Genomic DNA, 23,938 nt, shown 5'->3' with positions numbered 1-23,938 from the left:
AGATTTTTCTGGTATCTGGACTTTAAAAAATACAGGGCTGAGCTTTTGGCCAGGGTGAAGTTGGTAGTCACCTAATTGTCTGGAAAGTCTTTCTGTGCACCTGCCCATTAGAGTGCCAGAAATCCCACCATTGGCAATCTGCTGCTTTAGATTCTTCTTGTAAAACATCAATAACTCCTTTTCTTCTTTTCTTTCTTCCCTCCTTCCAAAAGCCTTTTCCACTGGCTTGATGATTCCTTAAATTCTACTTTTAGATCACTGAGTGATCTTGGCTCACTGCAACCTCCACCTCCTGGGTTCAAGCAATTCTCCTGCCTCAGCCTCCCGAGTAGCTGGGATTACAGGGGTGCACCACCACGTCCGGTTAATTTTTGTATTTTTAGTAGAAGCAGGGCTTCACTATATTGGCCAAGCTGGTCTTGAGCTCCTGACCTCAGGTGATCCGCCCACCTTGTCCTCCCAAATTGCTGGGATTACAGGCATAAGCCACCGCGCCCGACCTGCAATTTCTTATAAGACTAAACATGCACTTATCATATAACCCAGCAATTATATTCTTGTGCATTTATCCCAGATAAATTAAAATTTAAGTTCACACAAAAACCTGCAGACTTTTTTTTTTTTTTTTGAGATGGAGTCTCGCTCTGTCACCCAGGCTGGAGTGCAGTGGCACGATCTTGGCTCACTGCAAGCTCCGCCTCCTGGGTTCACACCATTCTCCTGCCTCAGCCTTCCAAGTAGCTGGGACTACAGGCACCTACCACCACACCTGGCTGATTTTTTGTATTTTTAGTAGAGACAGGGTTTCACCATGTTATTCAGGATCTCCTGACCTCATGATCCGCCTGCCTCATCCTCCCAAGGTGCTGGGATTACAGGCGTGAGCCACCGTGCCCGGCCTGAGAAATGTTTATAGCAGCTTAATTTGTAACAACAAAATACTGGAAACAACTCTTCAGTAGGAGAATGGTTGACCAAACTCTGGTACATCCACACCATGGAATACTCCCTAGCAATAGCAAGGAATGAACTAATGATACACGCAGCAACTTAGATGGACATCAAAGGTGTTAGGCTTAGTGAAAAAAAGCCAGTGTTAAAAGATTACATACCGTGTGATTCCGTTTATATAACATCTCAAAGTGACACAACTATAGAGATGGAGAGCAGATTTGTGGTTGCCAGAGGACAAAGACAGGGGTGAGGAACTGGGAGAGGGTGAGAGTGGCTAACAATACAAACAGGTAGCATGAGGCTGTGATTTTGAGGTGATGGAATGGTTCTGTTTCTTAACTGTGGTGTTGGTTACACAAATTTATACATAGGATAAAACTAGAACTACACAGACATGAAAGCAGTTTTTAAAAATGGTAAAAACTGAGTAAGGTCTGTAGACTGGCTAATAGTAATACACCAAAAGCAACATCAGTTTTCTCGTTTTGATGTTATAATATGGCTACACAAGATTTCACCATTGGCACTGGGTGTGGTGGCTCATGCCTATAATCCTAGCACTTTGGGAGGTCAAGGCAGGCAGATCACCTGAGGTCAGGAATTCAAGACCAGTCTGGCCAACATGGTGAAATCCCATCTCCACTAAAAACACAAAAATTAGTTGGGTGTGGTGGCGCATGCCCATAGTCCCAGCTACTTGGGAGGCTGAGGCAGGAGAATCGCTTGAACCTGGGAAGCAGAGGCTGCAGTGAGCCAAGATCACGCCACTGCACTCCAGCCTGGGCAACAGAGCGAGACTCCATCTCAAAATAAAAAAAAGATTTCGGCCGGGCGCGGTGGCTCAAGCCTGTAATCCCAGCACTTTGGGAGGCCGAGACAGGCGGATCACGAGGTCAGGAGATCGAGACCATCCTGGCTAACACGGCGAAACCCCGTCTCTACTAAAAACATAAAAAATTAGCCGGGCGAGGTGGTGGCGCCTGTAGTCCCAGCTACTCGGGAGGCTGAGGCAGGAGAATGGCGGGAACCCGGGAGGCGGAGCTTGCAGTGAGCTGAGATCCGGCCACTGCACTCCAGCCTGGGCGACAGAGCGAGACTCTGTCTCAAAAAAAAAAAAAGATTTCACCATTGGGGTAGCTGGGTGAGTGGTATGTGAATCCCTGTGTGCTATTCTTACACTTGCCTTTGAGTGTGTAATGATTTCAAAACAAACAGCTTGAAATTTGGGTGAGGGAAGTACCTAGGCAAGACCTCTCCACCACTGTCCAATGTGTTTATTGCAAGGACTCCCCCTTTCCAGGGTGGGATGCCACCTTTCCAACATCCCACCTCCTGCAGCTTGGAGAAGGGGTTGGTGTGCATGTGGACTTTTCAGGTACCTGTGGAGGATGGTGGGGGTAGGAATACCTGATGAGTGGATGGGAGGAGAGAGAAAAGATGTAGCAATTGTAGACAGATGAGTCAGGCATGGCACCAAGGACCAACCTGAACATGCCTGAAAATCAGCCCATATGCCAAACGGAATAGGAGGGACTTGGATCTCTGACTCTTGAATTATGTTGTTTTCCAAATCTTTGTGATTATGCTTAGGGGATATTTTAAAGACTGCACAGTCCTAGAACCCTTCTCTTTAGTTGATCCTGATTATACAACGAATGTTTGTGTACTTCCAAATTCATATATTATAAGCCTTACCCCAAAGGTGGCGGTATTAGGAGGTGGGCGTTTGGGAGGTGATTAGGTCATGAGAGTGGAGCCCTCATGATAGGGATTAGTGTCTTTATCAAAGAGAACTCCAAGAGCTAGCTAGCCCCTTGTACTATGTCAGGACACAGCAAGAAGGCACCCTCTATGAATCAGGAAGAGGGCCCTCACCAGACACCGAATCTGCCAGCACTTTGTTCTTGGACCTTCCCGCCTCCAGAACTGTAAGAAATAAGTCTGTTGTTTATAAGGCACCCAATTTATGGTATTTTGTTTCAGAAGCCTGAACAAAGATAGTCTTTTTTTTCTTCCTTTTCTTTTTTTCTTTTTTCTTTCTTTCTTTTTTTTTTTGAGATGGAGTTTTGCTCTTGTTGCCCAGGCTGCAGTGCAATGGCACGATCTTGGCTCACCGCAACCTCCGCCTCCTGGGTTCAAGCGATTCTCCCGCCTCTGCCTCCCAAGTAGTTAGGACTACAGGCATGCACCACCATGCCCGGCTAATTTTGTATTTTTAGTAGAGACAAGGTTTCTCCATGTTGGGCAGGCTGGTCTTGAACTCCTGACCTAAAGTGATCTGCCCGCCTCGGCCTCCCAAAGTGCTGGGATTACAGGCGTGAGCCACTGCGCCCGGCCTTAAGATAATCTTTAAAAAAAACTTTAAAATAGTGCATTACATATAGAGAACACTTCTGCTTCTGGCCAAAATGAGATAACACAGACCAGATATACTCTCCCAACTGAAACAACAGAAAGACCTGGACAAAATCTAGGAAGCAATGATTTTCTGATATTGGGCCTCACCAGTGCAGGACAGTGATTCCTGAGAGAGGAGAAACAAAGGAGGTGAGTCTTATGATTGCCCCTCCCACCTTGCTGCCTGGAAGGAGTTTCTGAGCTGTGGCACGTGGAAGGGAGCTGCATTAAGAGGGTTGGGGCCAGGCACGGCGGCTCGCACCCAGGTGGAGGCTGATGGACTTCTGGAGCCGAGCAGCTGGAGCTGAGAGTCCAAGGAGGCCATGGTGGCTGGAGTTCAGGGCAGAGTACTGGAGAGGAGAGAGCTACAGAGAGCTGCAGAGAGCTCCCTCTTCACTGCTCAGCACATCCTGTAAGGAAGCTTCCTGAGGCTGGGGAAGAACCACCTGAAAGGACCACAGGAAACAATCACTACCGTTCACATGGAAACCCGAGTACTCTGTGTTCCCACCAGGCAGAGTAGAAAACCTCTTTATTCCAGGGGGATTGGTACAGTCCTCAGAAGTGTATTGTTTCAGTAGTGGGACAAAATGAACCCAGAATAAAGGCTGCTCTGGTCTCACCTAACAGCCTCAAAGTCTGGCCAGGCGCAGTGGCTCACGCCTGTAATCCCAGCACTTTGGGAGGCCAAGGTGTGGGGATCACTTGAGATCACGAGGTCAAGACTGGCCTGGCCAATGTGGTGAAACCCCTTCTCTACTAAAAATACAAAAATTAGCCAGGTATGGTGGCGGGCACCTGTCATCCCAGCTATTCGGGAGACTGAGGGAGGAGAATTGCTTGAACCCAGGAGGTGGAGGTTGCAGTGAGCCGAGATTGTGCCACTGCACTCCAACCTGGGCGACAGAGAGAGACTCCATCTCAAAAAAAAAAAAAAAAAAAAAAAAAAGCGTCACAGTGAACCTCAAAAGGATCAAACTGTTTCCAAGTAACTTAAGTGTCCCATAACAAATTTCAAGAATATTCATAGGAACACGAAAATATGTAACACCAAAAGAGGTAAAATTCACAATGTCTGGCATCATCCAATTACAAATTACTAGATATGCAAAGAGGAAAGTAAATAAGACCTAAAATGAAAAGAAAAATAAATTAATAGAAGCAAACTGGGAAATGATACAGATGATAGAATTAATAGAAAAGGGATGCCATGGCATTTTGCTTGGGCTGAGGAAAAAAAAAAGAAGAAAAAGAAAAAGAAAGAAAAGGGAATTAATGTTACTGTAACTATACGGTATCCCACATGGTCAAACAGGTAAAAGAAAGATTAAGTAAGCTAAGTAGAGACATGGAAGATTTTGTAGATATGGGCAGGAGGTGGGGAGTCTCGTTATGTTGCCCAGGCTGGTCTTGAACTCCTGGCTTCAAGCAATCCTCTTACCTTGGCCTCTCAAAGTGCTGGGATTACATGCGTGAGCCACCATGCCCAGCCTGGACATGGAAGACTTTTCAAAGACCCAACTCAAACTTCTAGAAATTAAAACAACAACATCTAAAATGAAAAATACCCTTGCTAGGAGTGACAGCAGGTTAGATACTGCTAATGAAAAGATTGGTGAACTAGAAGGCATAGCAATAGAAAGCATCCAAAGTGAAATAGATTAAAAAAAAAAGATTTAAAAATAGTTACAGAGCATCAGGGAGCTTTGCAACAACTTCAAGTAGCCCAATATATGTGTAAATGAAGTCCCGAAGGAGGTAGAGGGAAAAGAAAGAGAAAAAATATTTAAATAAATAATGGCCGGCCGGCCGCGGTGGCTCATGCCTATAATCCCAGCACTTTGGGAGGCCGAGGTGGGTGGATCCGCAGTCAGGAGGTCGAGACCATCCTGTAGCTAACATGGGTGAAACCCGTCTCTATAAAAATACAAAAAAAATTAGCAGGGTGTGGTGGGCGGGCACCCTGTAGTCCCAGCTACTCGGGAGGCTGAGGCAGGAGAATGGTGTGAACCGGGGCCCGGAGCTTGCAGTGAAGCTGAGATCGTGCCCTGCCTCCAGTCCTGGAGCAGCTGAACAAGAGATTTCCATTTCAAAATAAATGAACAAACTTTGACAGAGGTGGTGCTGCGGGCAGGCGGCTGCCTCCTATGGATCAAAAACTTCAACAGACCACAAGCACTAAAATCCGTGAACCAAACTTTGAAACCACACTAGGAAGCAGAGACAGTTTATCCCAGAGCTATGGCATGCAAAGTCAACTTTCCTCTGTACAAAGTTGTCTATGTTCCTGCCTGGAACCACCAGCAAGAACAGAGGTGATGGGCTGCATGAGGTCCAAGGAAAACACTCAGGAGGAGCTGGGTGAGGGTTCCAATTCTGCTTCAGTTGTGCCAGGGAATACTAAGAGGGTTAAAGGGCCAGGCACAGTGGCTGCAGCCACCTATAATCAACACTGGAGGCCGAGGCAGGCCAGGATTGCCGCCCAGAATCAGAAATTTAGAACCAGCCTGCCCAACATGGAGTAGAGAAACTAAAATACAAAAAAATACAAGAAGTGCTTGGTGTGGTGGTGGGCACTGCAATCCAGCCTACTCAGGAGGCTGAGGCAGGAAAAATCACTTCAATCCCTGGGAGGTGGAGGGTGCAGTGAGCCAAGATCAACATGCACTGCACTCCAGCCCGAGAACAACAAATGAGACTCAGTCTCAAAAAAAAAAAAAAGACCAGCCTGAAGCAGCATGGTAGACCCATCTCTACAAAAATTGAAAACTTGGTTAGCTGGGTATGGTGGCAGAGCCTCTAGTTCCAGCCACTCGGGAGGCTGAGGTAGGAGGATTGTTTGAGCCCAGTGGGTCAAGATTGCAGTGAACGAAGGTAATGCCACTACATGAAGTAGTCTGGGGACAGAGTGGGAGCCAGCCGAGTATCTTTAAAAAAAAAGTTTCAAAGTAAATTATATCATTCCATCTTTGTAACAAAGTGTAAAAAGAAAAAACCCAACATATACATATATAGTGAATAGCATGGATAAATAAATTCCAAAATCAACATTAGGTCACACAATCCAACATTAGATTGCAGGGAACTACAGAGAGATTGATTTTAGGTATATCATCAATTTTTTTTTTTTTTTGAGGCGAGTCACCGCTCACAGCCAGCCCAGGCTGGAGTGCAGTGGCGGATCTCGGCTCACTGCAAGCTCCGCCTCCTGGGTTTCGCCATTCTCTCCCACCTCTCCAGCCTCCCGGAAATTGCCCGGGACTGCGAGAGCCGCCGCCACCGCCCGGCTAGTTTTGTATTTTTTAGAGGCGAGGGTTTCACCCGATGTTAGCCAGGATGGTCTCGATTTCGACCTCGTGATCCGCCGGTCTCGGCCTCCCAAAGTGCTGGGATTACAGGCTTGAACCACCAGCCCGGCCATCCAATTTGTTTGCGTGCAGCCAAGCGTATTATTTTTGCCAACAGAAAAACTTTATAAAAATTCAAAACAAAACGAAAACCAAACCCACACTGCCAAAGGCCCCTCTAGGGTTTCCACAACCCAAGGCTCCTCCTCCCAGGCACAAGCCCTGGGCTTTAGCACGCGCCTTCACCCACTTCAGGCTGCATCCCTCGGGCCCAGGCCTGGAGTCTGGTACTAGGCCGGCCGTTGGAAAGCATTAGTCCCGGCACAGGTATCTACGTTGTCCCGTGGATGGGAAACCCGGACAGGACTGGGCTCAAAAGAAGGTGCTACCAGTGCGGCTCTTGGCACTGGAGCTGCCTGGTGCTGGGGCCAGGTGCAAGGGGTGATGGGCGCAGAAAGTGGGAATAAATCCAGATTCTGGGAGATAAGTCGGGATGCTTCAGATTGTGTTTTGTAATAAAGCGGATTCCTTTGTGGAACCCAAATACCAAACCCACCAAAGCTTTGTCCAATGCTTAGTCCTATTATTACCAATATTTACAAGTGTGCACCATGTGCCAGGCAGTGTGTCTTTAGCCTTTATTCTTCCTACATCATATGAGGTTTTTTTTTATTATCATTTCCAGACTCAGAGACTCAGAGAAGTGAAGTGACTTATTCAGGGCACACAGCCAGCAAAAGCCAGGCTAGGATGTAAACCTAGCCCAGACTCCTGGCCACCATGCTGTACTGCCTCCCAGCCTGCTAGGCACAGGGACATAGACGGAGCTTTAGCGCTTCCGTCTATGATGGAGACAGTACAGGTCTGGAGTAAATAGTTCTGCTTATGATCGCAGGAACCCCACTGGGCTCAGGCGCACTGAGGTTGGGGCGTTGGGCTGCAGAGATCTCCGGGTAGCACTGAGGAGTCCAAGAGCTGCACCTGAATTCTTACCCAGCCACTTTTGGCCTCTCAGTAATCTCCATGGCCAGCACCACACCTGCCTCTAGTGGTTTGTAGCTCCGCCTCTAAAATGCTGGCCAAACCCCTCACCTATATCCTTCTCAGCACAGTTGGCTTTTCTAAAAAACAATATAGTCCTGTGGCTAAAGACATGGTCTGTAGACCATCGAGGTCCACAGACCTGGGTTTAAATTCCAGCTTTAGGCCGGGCGCGGTGGCTCAAGCCTGTAATCCCAGCACTTTGGGAGGCCGAGACGGGTGGATCACGAGGTCAGGAGATCGTGACCATCCTGGCTAACGCGGTGAAACCCCGTCTCTACTAAAAAAAATACAAAAAACTAGCCGGGCGAGGTGGCGGGTGCCTGTAGTCCCAGCTACTCGGGAGGCTGAGGCAGGAGAATGGCGTGAACCCGGGAGGCGGAGCTTGCAGTGAGCTGAGATCCGGCCACTGCACTCCAGCCTGGGCGACAGAGCCAGACTCCATCCCCCCCCCCAAAATAAATAAATAAATAAATAAATAAATAAATAAATAAATAAATAAATTCCAGCTTTAGCCAGGCATGGTGGCTCACTCCTGTAATCCCAGCACTTTGGGAGGCCGAGGCAGGCGGATCATTTGAGGTCAGGAATTTAAGACCGACCTGGCCAACATGGAGAAACCCTGTCTCTACTAAAAATACAAAAATTAGACGGGCATGGTGGCATACGCCTGTAATCACAGCTATTCAGGAGGCTGAGGCAGGAGAATCACTTGAACCTGGGAGGCGGAAGTTGCAGTGAGACGAGATGGTGTCACTGCACTCCAGTCTGGGTGACAGACCAAGACTCTGCCTCAAAATAAATAAATAAATAAAAATAAAGATAAATAAATAAATTCCAGCTTTGACCCTGGTGGTATATGGGTGAGGTGGGGAGATGGAACCCACAAATATACATCAGCCCAACAGCCCTAAGTCACCTTCTTTACTATTAGGAAAACAACAACAACTAAAAATGGTGTCATGAATATGAACAAAATTGTCAAATGCATTAGTTGAAGTGGTTTTTGTACTGTGTCCTCAAATTTAATGGGATTAAAAGTACAGGTGGTTACACCCGCAATCCAGCATTTTGGGATTTCCCGGTGATGGGTGGATCACCAAGGTCAGGGAGTCAAGACCAGCCTGGCCACCACAGTGAAACCCCGTCTCTACTAAAAATACAAAATTAGCCAGGCGTGGGGTGGGCGCCTGTAATCCCAGCCATTCCAGTGCCTGAGGTGAGAATCGCTTTGAATCTGGTAGGCTGAGGTTGCAGTGAGCCGAGACAGCACCATTGCACTCCAACCTGGGCTTACAAGAGCGTAGACTGCATCTCAAAAAAAAAAAAAAAATTAATGGATTAATGTGTCTGTATATATATATTTAAAACATTTCTACCAAAAATCCAGCTTGCCATTCACTAGCTGTAAAATACACTAGGTATTCAAGTGGTTTAACTCTGAGCCTCCCAGTTTCTCTCCTCCGGTGAGAATATTAATATGTATCCTATATAACTTTTTGAGACAGAGTCTCAGCCTGTCACCCAGGTTGAGGCAGGCGTGATTCACTGACTAAAAGCTTCCCATTTCAAAAAGGAAGAGGGAGATGCCATGTTAAAGGCCTTTTCAAAATTAGTTAGGGGGAAAAAGTAAGGTTAGGAATAGTTCGTCTTGTACACCAGGAATCGTTAAAATGGAAGGGAGAGGCTGGGCATGGTGGCTCATGCCTGTAATCTCTACACTTTGGGAGAGGCCAAGGCAGGTGGCTACTTGGAGGTCAGGAGTTGGAGACTAGCCTGGCCAACATGGTGAAACCTTGTCTCTACTAAAAATACAAAAATTAGCCGGGCATGGTGGCAGGCACCTGTAATCCCAGCTACTCGAGAGGGTGAGGCAGGAGAAATCGCTTGTACCTGGGAGGTGGAGGCTGCAATGAGCTGAAATCACACCACTGCACTCCAGCCTGGGCAACAGAGCACATTCAATCTCAAAAAAAAAAAAAAAAAAAAAAAAGAGGTGAGAGAACAATATATAGGCACATTCCCAGGTCTTTCGTTCCCTCTACCACCCAGACCATCGCACAGTTTACAAGAGTTTCAACCCCCCACTCTGAGGAAGCCCCGAGTCCACCCAACCGCATGGGGTGATGCTTCCCAGGTTAAAGGACAGAATTTGAGGTTCACAGTTCTAGAAGCTCTATCAGTGCCTTAGATTTGATATTCTGGGATTCTCTAGATCCAACAGCAGCAGAAATGCCACAAGTTGGCATGGTCCGTGGCAGAGTAGGGAAGTTCTGCCTAGAGAAACCATTTCAGAGCAGCTTTAGAAGAGGGGAGAGGGGCCGGGCGCAGTGGCTCATGCCTGTAATCCCAGCACTTTGGGAGGCCGAGATGGGCGGATCACGAGGTCAGGAGATCGAGACCATCCTGGCTAATACTGCGGAAACTTCGTCTCTACTAAAAATATAAAATTAGCTGGGCTGCAGTGGCAGGCCGTAGCCCAGCTACCTCGGGAGGCTGGAGGCAGGAGAATGGCGTGAACCCGGGAGGTGGACAGCAGTGAGCCGGTGATCGCGGCTGAGCCTGCACTCCAGCCTGGGCGACAGAGCCGGTGACTCCTGCCCCCAAAAAAAAAAAAAAAAAAAAAAAAAAAAAAGAAGAGGGAGAGGGAATGCTGCTGGCTATCTGACCCAACAAACTGATTTAAGTGACTCTTAGGGAGTGGGGACAGAATCCATGGTGCTGTGGGCAAGCTGGCATCCCTACCCCCCCAACAGGGTCCTTGCCTTGGCCAGTCAGATCTCCCACAGCCATGCAAGACAAGATGTCTGGCCTGTTGCCAAGTGTGTCTGGGATGCTAAATAAGAAGGTTGTAAAAATTGGATGAGAAGGAGACAGAACAAATACCATTTAATTATTTGTGCCAGGAGACAACCTCTCACCTCTGCCTCCCTCCTTCCCTCGGGCCTGGTCATGTGCACGTGCCGACCTCCCCCATCACACGGTGAGTTCTGGTAGGCAGGGGTGGGTCTCACTCAATGCTGACTTTAACTCCTAGCCAGGGCATGGCACAGCGCGGATGCTCACTACTTGTTCATTGAGTGACTTACTGGTGACCTGAAGTCATTCTCAATTTCTTCCCCTCTGTCATCCATTCTGTCACCCACTCTTTCTGTCAGTTCTTCCTCCGAAATGCCCCAGGGTCAGCCCTCACTATCTGCTGCATGGGAAGCAGTCTAGGTAGTTAGTGGTTACAAGCATGGGCTTTGGAGTTGAGTTTTCTGGGTTTGAATCTTGATTCCACCTACTAAGTTGCAGGGAGGCCTCAGGAGACTCATCTTTTCTCCACACCTCCAGGTCGTTACTAACATGCTTCCCTCTGCCAAGAATGACCTCTCCTAATATCCCCACCTAGTGCATCTCATCCTCCAAGGCCCAACCCATCGGTCACTCTTTCTGAAGGCTGCCCTGAGCCCCTGGGCAGGAAGCATCTCTCTTCCCTCCTGGTTCTACTAGAGCGTAGGTCAGACTTCTTGAACTAGCAGTTATGATATGGTAATAGACTACAGACCATGTCATGTTCATCTATGCATTCATTTATTTTGTTTTTGAGCAAGTATGATTGAGCACCTACCATGTGCCAGGCACTGTTCTAGTCACTGGTGAATGAAAGCACCAAAGCCCCTGGCCCTGGGGAGCTGGCATTTTAGTTTCCCCCCTGGTCCTAGAGGCAGCTCTAATGTGGTACAAACCACTTAGTCTTAGAGTCAGAGGAGCTAGGCTCAAATATTGGCCCTGATCTTCCACAGCTAAGAGATTCTGGGTACATTTCCTTTTCTTTTTCTTTTTCTGGAGTGTGCAGTGGCACGATCTCAGCTCACTGCAACCTCTGCCCTCCAAGTTTAAGCAGTTCTCCTGCCTCAGCCTCCTGAGTAGCTGGGATTACAGGTGTGCGCCACCACACACGCCTGGCTAATTTTTTTTTTTTTTTTTTAGTAGAGACAGGGGTTTTGCCATGTTGGTCAGGCTGGTCTCGAACTCCTGATCTCAGGTGATCCACCTGCCTCGGCCTCCCAAAGTGCTGAGATTGCCGGTGTGAGTCACCACAGCCGACTGAAGTATTTTTTTACTGTGAAGACAAATGACTGCTCAAATAGGATGAAAGGCAGAATGAAAGGTAACTGACTTTACCTTTAATTGGCTTTAGTGGCTAAGAGACCACATAAAGGGCATAAATCCATCCCAGTGCTGTCCGACCTAATTTTTTAATAGTGTCTCAAATTTCATAAAAGCATTATTCAGGCTAAATCCAGACCTTTTGTGATTGGATTTAGCCCATGGGTCCCATTTTTGTCCTCTGTTTGGGCTATCTACTTCTGACCTCCTATTTCCAATCAGAGCCAAGCCTTCGCCCAGGGTGGGAAGGGTAGAGAGGAGGGAGGATAGGGGAGGGGAAGGAGCGGCCCCACCTGGGAGCGATGTCTTCAGGTTCACCAAGAAGCCTGCTTGGGTTGAGGGTGGTCAAGGTCATGGTGAGAGAGAACAAGATGACTGAGATGTTGCAGTCACAGCCCCCATAGATCACAGCCAAGAGCAATAGGGCAGGGCCTGGCATTTTGGGGGAAACAGTGGACCGATGGACAATCCTGTCCAGGTGATATGCTCTCTTCCCTCCTCCCTTCGGTCCTCCCTGACTTCTCCTCCCAGTCATTATCCTCGGTCCCCACTCCTGCCCTTCCCCCTCCTCCCTCTCCCTCTCTGTTTCTCCTTCCCACCTTCACCTCTTCTGCAAGGATTCACCAGAAGAACTCAGACTTTGGAGGCTGGCTAGTTGAGTGAGCCTTGAGTGAGCCACCTGGCCTCTTTCTGCTTCAGTTTACTCATTAAGAGAATGGGGTGGCCAGGTGTGGTGGCTCACGCCTGAAATCCCAGCACTTTCAGAGGCCGAGGCGGGCGGATCACCTGAGGTCAGGAGTTCAAGACTAGCCTGGCCAACATGGTGAAACCCTGTCTCTGCTAAAAATACAAAATTAGCCGGGTGTGGTGGCACACGCCTGTAGCTCCAGCTACTCAGGAGGCTGAGGCAGGAGAATCGCTTGAACCCAGGAGGCAGAGTTTGCAGTGAGCTGAGATCGCGCCACTGCACTCCAGCCTGGGTGACAGAGTGAGACTTTATCTCAAAAAATAATAATAATAAATTGATTCCTCAGCCACAATAGTTAAATTCCAAGTGCTAAGAGCCACATGTGGCTCATAACCAATATTGAACAATATGGATAGAAAATATTTTATCACAAAAATATAAAGTTCTCTTTTTTTTGTCCTTTTTATTTTTCCTTTTTGTGGAGAATGGGGTCTTGCTATGTTACCCAGGCAGGTCTCGAACTCCTAGGCTCAAGCTATCCTCCCACCTCTGCCTCCCTGAGGGCTGGGATTATAGGCATGAGCCACCGCACCCAGCAAAAATAGAAAGTTATATTGAATAGCACTGCTTTTTGAGAAATCGTCTGACTGTCTGAAAATGTGAGCCTGAGCCGTAGTGCTAGGGGACCTGAGTTTCTGTCCAGCCCCATCACTGACTGGCCAGGCAGTCTGGGACAAACCACACCCCTCTGTGCCTCATTCTCTCTATGAACTGTGGGCAGAGGTGGGACCAGGCAATATATGAGTCTCCTTCAAGCTCTGACCTTCTGGGGTGAATTCCATGAGCTTTGAATTCAGTTTCCAGCTACCTCCACCCCAGTCCCTCCAGAGCCTCTCAGCTGGCCCAGACTTTTCCTGCCTACCAAGAGGAGATCAGATGAACTCACTTGCCTTCCGGCTGTGACACACTATGTATTTCTCGAGGGACAACATCTGATTGGACCTGGCCCAGTGTGAGCCAGTCAGAATCTCCCTAACCGGAACCTGGCTTAGGGACTTAGGGTCAGTTAGTGAGTCTCTGCAGGTAGTTGAGACTGTCCCTGGGAGAAGAAGGCAGTTACAGCCATGAGGCTGTGCGTGACTGAGTGGAGGAGAACGCCAGTCTGGGGAGAAGACAGGAGAGGGTGAGAGGGAGGAGAGAGGAAAACACAGCCCACCTCCAGGGATTAGTAGAGAGAAGAATCCCTACTTCAGGCTCTTGGAATCTGTGACACCCTTGTGTTTTTTAATACGTTCTCCCCACTTTCTATTTTTTCTACAAGTTCCAACTTATTTCTGTTTCTGGTCACCAAAGGTAACTAGCCCACATAGTTTAAAGTGAAGGGGTTTGCTTTATTACTTTTCTGAAAAGTTGAGTAAGTTTTCAGTTGGAAAAAAAAAGTGCAGGCTATAAAAGGACACACACACACACACACACACACATCATGCACACAAAAGTAACAAGAACAAATGGAAAGGAAAACAGCCATCCGTTACTGATTTGACAAGTGTCTCTGGAGCACCTACACCGTGCCAGGCATTGTATCCAAAGCCTTAGACGCATGACCTTGTCTAATCTTCCCAACGACCCTTGAAAGGTAGGCAATGTTTTCTCCATTTCAGAGACAAGGGAATTGAGGCACAGAGAGGTTAAAGGACAGGGCAAGGACACACAGCTGGCCAGGGGCAGAGACAACTTGAGCCAGGGCTTGGCGAGAGGATGGTCAGCTGGGTCTTTCTGACATCAGCACAGCTCCTGAGCAAGGAGATTTCTTGGGTGGGGACCCACTTGGCTCAGAGAGTGCAGCAAGCCAGAGAGACCCCACCCTGCCATGAGGGCGCAACCCGGTCATTCTGGCTACAGAAGAGCACAGTGGTCTTTCCACGGTTTGAAGCGGGAAGGGTAGGTTCAAGAAGAAAATCCTCCAAAGTAAAAAATACTTGGAATATTTCAGTATCTCTTGTTTTCCAACTTCTCCAGATTTCTCCTATAAAGAAGCCTTTCTGGATTGAGAGTACAAATAATTCCTCTCCTAGCTCCATGGATGAACAGAAGAGGCAATACCAAAATTGCTTCTGGAATCAAGAGCTTACTTTGCAGTTGCTCAACTTAATATACAAAAGTCTCTTTCAGCCGGGTGTGGTGGCTCACGCCTGTAATCCCAGCACTATGGGAGGCTGAGGCAGGTGAATCACCTGAGGTCAGGAGTTTGAGACTAGCCTGGCCAACACGGTGAAACCCTGTCTCTACTAAAAAAAAACACAAAAAAAAAAAAAAAAAACCCAGGCGTGGTGGTAGGTGCCTGTAATCCCAGCTACTCGGGAGGCTGAGGCAGGAGAACTGCTTGAACCCAGGAGGCGGCAGTTGCAGTGAGCTGAGATCATGCCACTGTACTCCAGCCTGGGCAATAGTAAGACTGTCTCAAAAAAAAAAAAAAAAAAAAATCTCTTTCGAATCGATAAGAGGAGACCACTGGTTGGAGTAGCTCATGCCTCTAATCCCAGCACTTTGGGAGGCTGAGGCAGGAGAATCACTTGAGTCCAGAAGTTGGAGACCAGCCTGGGCAATATAGGGATACTCCATCTCTACAAAAAAAAATTTTTTTTAATTGATTGGGCGAGGTGTCTCACGCCTCCCAACACTTTGGGAGGCCAAGGTGGACAGATCACCTGAGGTCGGGAGTTCGAGACCAGCCTGACCAAAATGGAGAAATCCCGTCTCTGCTAAATATACAAAATTAGCCAGGTGCCAACCAGGTGTGGTGGCACATGCCTGTAATCTCAGCTACTCAGGAGGCTGAGGCAGGAAAGTTGTTTGAACTCCGGACGTTGCGGTGAGCCAAGATCGCGCCATTTGCACTCCAGCCTGGGCAACAAGAGTGAAACTCCGTCTCAAAAAAAAAAAAAAAGAAAAAAATTGGTTGGGCACAGTGCCTCACGCCTGTAATTCCAGCACTCCGGGAGGCCAAGGCAGGTGGATCGCCTGAGGTCAGGAGTTTGAGAATAGCCTGGCCAACATGGTGAAACCCTGTCTCTATGAAAAATTAAAAAATTAGGGCTGGGCGCAGTGGCTCACGCCTGTAATCCCAGCACTTTGGGAGGCTGAGGCGGGCAGATCATGAGATCAGGAGATCGAGACCATCCTGGCTAACACTGTGAAACCCTGTCTCTACTAAAAATACAAAAAAGTAGCCAGGTGTGGTGGCGGGAGCCTGTAGTCCCAGCTACTCAGGAGGTTGAGGCAGGAGAATGGCGTGAACCCGGGAGGCAGAACTTGCAGTGAGTGGTGATCACGCCACTGCACTCCAGCCTGGGCGACAGAGCAAGACTCCATCAAAAAAAAAAAAAAAATTGGTTGGGCACAGTGGCTCACGCCTATAATCCCAGCACTGTGGGAGGCCAAGGTAGGTGGATCACCTGAGGTCAGGAGTTTGAGAACAGCCTGGCCAACATGGTGAAACCCCATCTCTACTAAAAATAAAAAAATTAGGGCTGGGCATGGTGGCTCATGCCTGTAATCCCAGCACTTTGGGAGGCCAAGGCAGGGGGATCACGAGGTCAGGAGATCGAAACTATTCAGGCTAACACGGTGAAACCCCGTCTCTACTAAAAATACAAAAAATTAGCTGGGTGTGGTGGCAGGCGCCTGTAATCCCAGCTACTGGGGAGGCTGAGGCAGGAGAATGGCGTGAACCCAGGAGGCAGAGGTTGCAGTGAGCTGAGATCACGCCACTGCACTCCAGCCTGGGTGACAGAGTGAGACTCCATCTCAAAAAAATAAATAAATAAATAAATTAGCCAGGTATGGTGGTGCGTGCTACTTGGACGCTGAGGCAGAATCGCTTAAACCCGGGAGGCGTCAGTGCACTCCAGCCTGGGCGACAGAGCAAGACTCTGTCTCAAAAATAAATACATAAATAAAAATAAAAATTAGTGAAACATGGTGGCACACACCTGTAGTGCCAGCTACTCAAGAGAATTGCTTGGGCATGCAGCGAGCTGTAATCTCGCCACTGTACTCCAGCCTGGGGGAGAAGAACAAGAGCAAGACTGTTTCTCTCTCTAAATAAAAGGCAAATTAAAACAGTATATAATTTCTTTTCATCTTCCAGGTTTTCAAGCAATAGAAAAATTGTAACAACCATTGTTGATGAAGATGCAGGAAAATGAGCACTCTCGGTCTCATACTTTGCTGACGGGAGTTTCAAATCACATAATTTATCTGAAGGGTATTTTGGAAATACGAATCTAAAGCCTTAAAATGTGCATCCTTCTGACTCAGTAATTCAACTTGAGATACTTTTCAAAGGAAATATAATTACAGGTGTTCTTTCTTGAGCTATTTACAACAGTGGGAGTGTCTCTGGGGTGGGCTGAGACTGCCAGGGTGCTGGGGGCACTCACAGGGTTTGCAGCAGCTGCTATTCAACAACTAGAGCAAAGTATTTGCATAGTTTACCAACCAATACAGCCATACTGCACATAGTCAATGTCATTTTTTGTTTATTTGTTTGTTTTGTTTTGTTTATGAGACAGAGCCTCGCTCTTGTTATCCAGGCTGGAGTGAAGTGGTGCAATCTCAGCTCACTGCAACCTCTGCCTCCCAGGTTCAAGCGATTCTCCTGCCTCAGCCTCCCAAGTAGCTGGGATTACAGGCATGCACCACCACGCCTGGCTAACTTTTATAGTTTTAGTAGAGACAGGGTTTCACCATGTTGGCCGGTCTGGTCTCAAACTCCTGACCTCAAGTGATCTGCCCTCCTCAGCCTCCCAAAGTGGTGGGATTACAGGCGTGAGCCACTGCGCCCAGCCAATGCCAGCTTTTAAAACTAAAAAAAAATTAAGGGTTGCTCCTGCTTCCTCATAAAATTAGAGGTGGGAGCTGGAGTGTGACTTCTTGCCTTTCTAGTTGAGCACAGGCGCTGGGGCTGCACTCCAAGTGGGCGCCTATCTGCAGGACCAGCAGCAGGACAAGGTCACCAGGGTCCAGCACAGCGGCTTTGGACACCGGAAGGCACAACAAGGAAGAGACCAGAAGCCCTATATCCAGGGCTCGCTTCCAGCCAAAACCATGGCGGTCAAGGTGATGAGGATGCCATAGAAGGCACAGAAGAGGAAGGAGGCTCCACTGTCTGAGCTCCAGCTGTACACAGGCACTTGCAATATGGGAGGGCTGGGACCCTCAGTGGGAGGGTTGCCACCTGAGCCCATTCAGCCCACTCCATGATGCCCTGCAATTTGTGTATATTCTCCTCATTTTCCGATGGGGAAACTGAGACTCAGCCAAGTGAAATGATCAGCAAAGTCACACTGCTGGTAAGTGGGGGGACTGGGATTTCAATACGTGTCCCTCATTTTCTGAGGTCTTTGCCAGTAAGCCACTCCCAGCATATTTGTTGATGGATTGAGACAAGCTGAGTTAACATCTTCACCAGACTTGAGGAGGCAGAGGGATTGGGGGTGTCCTCTGGGGGTCAAGCCATCAGCAAATGAGATTTGAGTCAAGCTGGATCTCATTCAATGCAATGTTCCCCGTGACACGCCACCTCCAGGCCTTTGCTCAGGTTCTTTCCTCTGCCGGCAGCACCCTCCCCTCCTCAGTCCAAATCCTGCTTCACACGCCAATAGATGTTCACATTCACTCCTTCCGACAACCCTTCCAGGTAGGTATGACCACGTTTCCCCATTCCAACAATGGAGAGATTCATGCTGGGAGGGGAAGTAATGTAACTAAGGTCACCCAGTTAGTAAGTTTCAGAGCTGGGATTAAAGCCCAAGTCTGTCTGAGTCCAGAGAACTTCTCACCTTTCACCAGCTCTTAACTTTGTAATTTAATAACCAACAACCTTGTGAAGTAGGTTGTTAGAGGTTAGAGACACTAATAGTAGGTTAAAGACACTATTTTCCCCTTTAACGGATGAGGAAACTGAGGCTTAGAGGAGGCAATTAGAATAGAAGTTAAGTGGTTGGTTTTTGGGTTCAAATTCCTGCTGCAGCACTTATAAGCTGTGTGACCTTGGGCAAGTGACTTCACCTCTTTGAACCTCAGCCTCCCATCTGTAAAATAGGGTGAGTAATAGGACTCACTTCAGGACTTTTCGCAATGATTAAATGAGATGAAGGTATCTTATGCGTTCAATGACCTAACACGTGGAAAACAGTTATCCGGATGGTAACTGGTATTCGCTGCCCGAGTGATGCCTGCCTGAATGGGACGACCTAAAAGCGAATTTCCTCCTCCTTGATAACAGGTTTCATCCACTGGGCTCTCTCTCCAGGTCAGGCAGCTCTAAGATCCCCAGTCAGAGTAGAAACCTGAACCCAGGGGAGAGAGAGGCCGAGGCGGCCTCTGCAGAAAGTGGTACGTTGGTTTGGGAGGAATGTGTCGCATGAGGAATCTTTGCCTGAGTCTCTGGACAGGTCTCACCGGGGGTGTTGGCTGAAGGTTGCTGCTGTAGGTTGTTGCTATGTCTTCCTCGTGGTCAAGTACGCCCCACACATGGACACGAGCCTGACCATGGCCATGAAGTTGGGGAGTAGGTGACTGTGACGAAGACATGCATGAGGCATGTCAAGCTGAATGGGAGGAAGCAGAAGCCCAGAACTGGGGTCATTTTCCAGGACTTCATCCCACCCCAGGCCTCCAGAGGCTCTGCTGTCAGAGCCGTTTTCAAGATTTAAAAAACTAGGGCACATGCTTGGATTGTCCCATGTTACCAGCTAATGAGGAGCAGAGCCTGGAGTCACACTAGGCTTTTCTGACCTCCAAGTTCTCCTTCCCATTACACTGGGGGAAGTCCCTCCCTTAACACAACGTCACGGCTTGTGCCATGTGTCTCCTGGTGGGGACCCAGGAACCTCCCCTGCAGCATCCTAGCACCTGGCCCAGGGCCTGGCCCTAATTGGAAGCACAATGAATGTTTGTTGACTGAATAAAATGAATGACACGTTCCAAGCAGAGTCAGTTGCAAGTTCTCCTTGGAAAGGAAGTGGATGAAAAGTGAACCCACAGAGGCTGTTGAGGTCTCTTCCTGCACCCTCAGCCCTGCTCCTCTACCCACAGTCTGGCCTCCAACTCTGTTCCTCAGCCCCCAGCTTCCCAGAGGGGCTTTGGATCTCACAGTCTGCCCCTGGCATCCTTCTCAAAGGTCAAGGACACCAGGGATGAGAGGCCCCCAGACCTGTAGATGCTCAGGACCAAGGGTTGAGCAGAATAAGGTCCCTGTTCTCAGGAAGCTCCTGAACTATTGGGCAAGAGAGGCCCAAAACGTGTAGTGACACAAATGACAAGAATTCCCTACAAGGGATGGAGCATGGAGGAGCTATGGGGGCAGGGAGGAGGAGCCCTCCATGGACTGTGCATGGGTGGGGACGTCAGGGAAGCTTCATTTCTAAGCTGGGGACTAAGAGCCGAGCCGGAGTTGGCCAGATAAATAGGTAAGAAAGGGGTAGAGGAAGAATATGTTGGACGATCCAGAGGAAGGAGATCTTGTAGAATACCCAGAGACAGGAAAGAAGGTCTGGCAAGGGCTGCGGAGGTGGGGTCTCTAACACACAGCCACGGAGATCATGTCCAGATCTCAGACGGCGGGGAGCTGCCTTTGTCTGCTCGGGATGCCACAAAAAAATACCACAGACTTAGTAACTAAATAATAGACATTGACGTCTCACTCTTCTGGAGGCCAGAAGTCCAAGATCAAGGTGCCAGCAGATTCAGCTTCTGGTGAGGACTCTCTTCCTGGCTTGTAGACAGCTGCCTTCTCACTGTGTCCTCACATGGCCTTTTCTTTATGTGTGTGCTCACAGGGTGGAAGAGGAGAGTGAGCTCTGCAGTGTCTCCTCTTATAAGGACACGAATCCCAGGGGATCAGGGTCCCACTCTTATGACCTCATTTAACCTTAATTACTTCCTAAAGACCCTTTTCCCAAACACAGTTGCAATGGGACTTAAAGCTGCAACATGTCATTCTGGGAGGACAAAATTCAATCCACAGCAGGGGCCATGGAAGGTGCTAGGGTCAGATAGGCCTTTGGGGCGCTCTCTCTGGCCTCAGAGGGGAGGATGGGCCGGAGCAGGCAGGACTGGAAGCTGTTTGAATGGCTGCTGTAGTCCAGAGGTGAGACGTGCCACTGGACCAGAGGCAAGGCATTTGGGAGGGAGTAGGGGGAGCTGCTCAATAAGCTTGGATCTGCAGGACTCAATGTGAAAGGAGGGCTGAGGGAGGGGGAGAGGTCAAGGATGACTGCCAGATTCCTAGCTTGAGTAACAGGGGGATGCAGGGACAGTTCCATGGGCATGTGACCTGCATGGTCTCACACACCAAAGGGCCCAGCGTTTGTTTAATGTTCTGCTGTTGCTGTCTTGAATTATTAACAATTTTTTAATTGTTTAACAAGAGGCCCTGCATTTTGATTTTGCACTGGGCCCCACAAACTCTTGAGCCAGTCTGCGTGGATGGGGATCTGTGAACCTCTCTCCTTCTCCACAGATCACTGGACTGGAGCAGGGAGGGAGCTGGCCTCTCTGTGACCTCTCTCTCTTGAGATGGTTACTTGATACCAGGCTTATTTCTGCCAAAACCAAAACAAGGACAACAACAAAAAAAACCCTCTTAATTAACACCCTCAGCACCACTAGCAGTTAAGGGCAAGGGCTTTAGAGTCTCTGAGAAGAGAGCAAATCAGGTGCTGAATTTATTGCCTTCGGAAATTTTTAAGACTCCGTTGCCTTATCTATGGGGGCACCATGTACTTTATTGATTAGCTCAGTACACTTCTGAGAATAGAAGGGGAAAGTGGGAATAAAATACTCACTATGCTGGGACAATAGGTGCCAATCGGGTCTGTCCCATCCAAATTGGGACACATAATCCCCTACTTCTCTGTAAGACGGGATTCAGTAGAACCATGCACAGAAAGCAGGGGGCCCAAAGTAAGTGCTCAGTAAGCAGCACCTATCATTATTTCTTTTATTTTAATTTGTATTTTTTTGAGATGGAGTCTCACTCTGTTGCCCAGGCTGGAGTGCAGTGGCACGATCTCGGCTCACTGCAACCTCTGCCTCCTGGGTTCGAGCAATTCTCCTGCCTCAGCCTCCTGAGTAGCTGGGACTACAGGCATGTGCCACCACACTCGGCTAATTTTTTGTGGTTTTTTGTAGAGACGGGGTTTCACCATGTTGCCCAGGCTGATCTCGAACTCCTGACCTCAGGTGATCCACCAGCCTTGGCCTCCCAAAGTGCTGGGATTACAGGCATGAGCCACTGCGCCGGGACTTCTTTGTATTTATTTATTTATTTATTTATTGAGATAGAGTCTCGCTCTGTCACCTACACTGGAGTGCAGTGGCGTGATCTCTGCTCACTGCAACTTAAGCTTCCCAGGTTCAAGAGATTCTCTTGCATCAGCCTCCTAAGTAGCTGGGCACAGGCACATGCCACCACATCGGGCTAATTTCTGTGTTTTTAATAGAGATGAGGTTTCATCATGTTGGCCAGGCTGGTCTCGAACTCCTGACCTCAAGTGATCCACCTGCCTCGGCCTCCCAAAGTCCTGGGATTACAGGCATTAGCCACCATGCCTGGCCACCTTATCATTATTTATTTATTTATTGGATGGAGTTTTGCTCATTGTCCAGGCTGGAGTGCAATGGCATGATCTCGGCTCACTGCAACCTCTGCCTCCCAGATTCAAGTGATTCTCCTGCCTCAGCCTCCCGAGTAGCTGGGATTACAGGCATGCACCACCATGCCTGGCTAATTTTTGTATTTTCAGTAGAGATAGGGCTTCACTGGCCAGGCTGGTCTTGAACTCCTGACCTCAAGTGATCCACCTGCCTTGGCCTCCTGAAGTGCTGGGATTACAGGCATGAGCCACCATGCCCGGCCATCCTATCATTATTTCTACACTCTGCAGTCACTCTCAACTGGTGTCTAAATGTCATTCACTTGTCAATCAGTTACTCACTACCCACCATGTATCAGGCACACAGCACTGGTGCTCCTGATGTGAAGATGTACTGATAATTCATCTATTCAGCCCACATTTTGTGAGCAGCTCATATCTGCCAGGCTAGGTTCTGAGGCTAGGCTCGTTCTGGGGATCCAAAGATGAGTGACACCACTTGTCCTCCCGGGGCTTGAAATCTTGTAGGGTATGGTGAGTGGAAGCGTGTCTCCCAAAAATGCATGTCCACCTAGAACTTCAGAATATGACCTTACTTGAAAACAGGGTCTTTGCAGATGTAATTAAGATAAGGATCAAAATAAAATCGTGCTGGATTAGGGTGGGCCCGAAATCCAATGAGATAAGAAATCCAATCTTGATAAGAGACAAAAGAGTACACAGATTCACAGAGGAAAAGGCCTTGTGAAGACAGAAGCAGAGACTGGAGGGCAGGGGCACTCCACAAAATGCCAAGGATTTTGCCAGCAGCCACCAAAAGTTAGAAATGCATGGAATGGATCCTCCCTTAGGCCCTCCATCACCCAGGCTGGAGTACAATGGTGTGATCTCAGCGCATTGCAACCTCCACCTCCCGGACTCAAGCAATCCTCCTGCCTCAGCCCCTCAAGTAGTTGGGACTACAGGCTGACTATTTTTTGTATTTTTTTTTTTTTTTTTTTTAGAGATGGTGTTTCACCATGTTGCCCAGGCTGGTCTCAAACTCCTGGGCTCAAGCAATCCTCCCACCTCAGCCTCCCAAAGTGCCGGGATTATAGGTACAAGCCACTGTGCCCAGCCCACCTTGATTTCAGACTTCTGGCAGAACCATGGGAGAATAAGTTTCTGTTGCTTTCAGCTACCAAGGCTGTAGCAATTTGTTACAGCAGCCCTAAGAAAATAATCCATAGAGGACACAGATGACACCCACATTGGTAACTAAATGAATGATTATCCGATAGCTACCTCCAGGGAGAGGTAGTGATGAGGAGGCGTCACAAGGAGGCTTCTGGGGAGCTGGTTATGTTCACTTCTTGACCTAGGGGCAGGTTATGCAGATGGGTTCATTTTGTGAAGGTGTATTGAGCTGTACACAGGATTTGTGTGTTTTTGTGTTTGTTATACTTCAGGAAAAACTTAAAAAGATAAATTGCACAGGCCGGGTCCTAGCACTTTGGGAGGCTGAGGCAGGAGGATCACCTGAAGTCAGGAGTTCGAGATCAGCCTGGCCAACATGGTGAAACCCCGTCTCTACTAAAAATACAAAAATTAGCCAGGCGTGGTGGTGCACACCTATAATCCCAGCTACTCAGAGCCTGAGACAGGAGAATTGCTTGAACCCAGGAGGTGAAAGTTGCGGTGAGCCGAGATCATGC

This window comes from Papio anubis, chromosome 1 (genome assembly GCF_008728515.1).
Source record: "Papio anubis isolate 15944 chromosome 1, Panubis1.0, whole genome shotgun sequence".
Taxonomy (NCBI): Eukaryota; Metazoa; Chordata; class Mammalia; order Primates; family Cercopithecidae; genus Papio; species Papio anubis.
This window is presented reverse-complemented; position numbering follows the sequence as displayed.